We start from the raw sequence: 2,424 nt of genomic DNA, 5'->3' as shown, positions 1-2,424 counted from the left end.
CACTTAAACAAAAATCACTGCTATCCACATGTGGATGCTAAAATGAAAATTAAGACTTGAACTGTGCAGAATTTTCTCTTAATGGAGATACAGTATAAATCTCAAAGTTTTACTGTTTTTGGTCATAATCAGTAAAGATGCCTTTGAATTTTAGGATTTTTTGTGAACAATGATGTGGACAATGTGTTTTGTAATTGACATGAGCGATAGTAGTATTGTATACTATCAATGTTTAATGGTACCGGACTGGGTTTGGGTGGGATAGGGATGGAGTCGAATGGCTTTTCGAGCCAGCTCCATTAAATACTGTACATGTACAAAATGTTTTTAACGATGGACATCCTATATACTATTTGCTATATCTGTTTGACAAGCAATGTTCATGTGAATGGTTGGTGCAGTTTATTTGTCAAACTGTGAATTCATTTCATCATATAGGTGTAACATGTAATGGAAAGTGTATGTTGTAGAAAACTGTCATACACTGAATTCATGCTGTTTGAATGCTGAGTCATATTGTTTTATATTTATATTTTTATACTTATTTTCTTAATAAAACAATGTAAAAAAGAAACCACACATTTCCAGTTACGTAATTTCAACTAATGTGGTTCATTAAACTGCTTTTGTGATGAAATACAGAAATAACCAGAGAACTGTAGCTATTCACTGAGTAAAAACATGTTGGATCTGATATTGACAAACTGTCTGAATTGAACAAATCTGTAAGAGGTACTAAACTGGGCTTGGCAGATATGATGTGTAAAATAACTGACAGTGTAAGAAGCGGGTAGTTGTGCTATAAATCACCATCCTGATAAATCTGTATTTGGAGAAATATGGAGTATTTAGAAAAGTACACAATTCAGAGACTCACTTCTTCTGATTTTCATTTGGATTTTCACGAAAGTTTGGATTTGAAAATGTATTTGGGTTTTGTTTTTTCCTTTCCCTTGCGGGCAGCAAACTGCGTTTTCCTAGAAACATTACACCAAACTCTATGTAGTTTATTTCACACTGATCTGCATTTTATTTTTAATAGAAGGTAACAGTGGGTGGCTTTGGAGAACCTCCCATCAATGTCTTTCTTATGTTGCTTCATTAGGTTACAGATCTTAACACCTACAATCTCACTGCTGTAGTGCCAGTTATGTAGGTGCCGTCCTACTTTTAAGCACTTTTCAGTATTCCAACCACACCAAGAGGAAGTACTTGCAAATTAAAACAGTTGTCAAATGCCTGTCTGGTCATTTATATTTTTATGTTCTGAAACATTTTTGCAGATCAACACATTTCTTCTTGACAACAATAGAGGTGCAACTGAAGTAACTTACCTCTGAAGAAAAGCTGAGCAAAGGGAAGTTGCATGGCTCTACAGTAATGGCTGCTTAATACCATCATACGTCCTATCATAGCTATTACCATATCAGAATGAAAGACATGAAAATTGAAGCTCTCATAGCACAAAACAGCTCAATGGTTCTTATGCAAACTGAAAATTCCAATATTTAAAACCATTTTGAAAGATACCTACAAATACTCTGTAGAAGTACCAACTATTTAGTTATGTACAAGCTGTCCGTCATCCCTAACAACAAAGATGTATTTCATAAGGCAGCTATTAATTGCATAATGTTAAGTGGTGATTATGTGCAAGCTAATAAATCCAATATAAGAGCTATAAAACCTTCAGTGAGTAGAAAGCAGAGATGTTAAATTTTCTATTCTGTGCAAAGACTTCATAAAAAGTTCAACCAACACCTCCAACATGTTCTGTACTGGATTAACTTTTATTTGATTTAATAGATGTAGACATTTTGTATTAGGCACTTTGTTAAGTGCCATGTGCTTTCCAAGACTGCAGTCAACATAAGGAAACAATGCGTCTGCCCTTTTATCTGTGGTCATGACTTTTCTGTACGTGAGAGCAGACAGTTTGTTAACTTTAAAAAAAAAGAAAAAATAGACTTGTAGATCCAAGGTCTGTACAAAACCATAAGCAAGCAACTCTTGTTAACTTTCCGGCGTAGTTTTGACCACAATGACTTAGAGACAGCACATAGCATAACTGCTGCATAATTGTAATCATACGTTTTTCTTATTGATCACCTTTCAGCTCCTAATAATGATGGGTGCTATTCATCAAACAAAGTATTTCAGCCTGCTGTTGTGATCAGATTATGATCTAGCAGATAGCAAGTCAATATGGTTATAACAAATGTCTTGAGACACATAAATGTTTCCTACACATCAGATCTTGGGTTAAAATACTTGAAATTCATGATCCATGAAAGACATTTTTTTAGGAGCACAAAATATTTGAATTATAATTTATATAATGTCACATTCACTGCTAAACATAGCAAATATTGCAAAATGTGATTAAAAAAATGTGTTTTACCACAGGATTTGCAGGGGTACATT

This window comes from Maylandia zebra, linkage group LG9 (assembly GCF_041146795.1).
Source record: "Maylandia zebra isolate NMK-2024a linkage group LG9, Mzebra_GT3a, whole genome shotgun sequence".
Classification (NCBI taxonomy): Eukaryota; Metazoa; Chordata; class Actinopteri; order Cichliformes; family Cichlidae; genus Maylandia; species Maylandia zebra.
Note: the sequence above shows the minus strand (reverse complement) of the source record.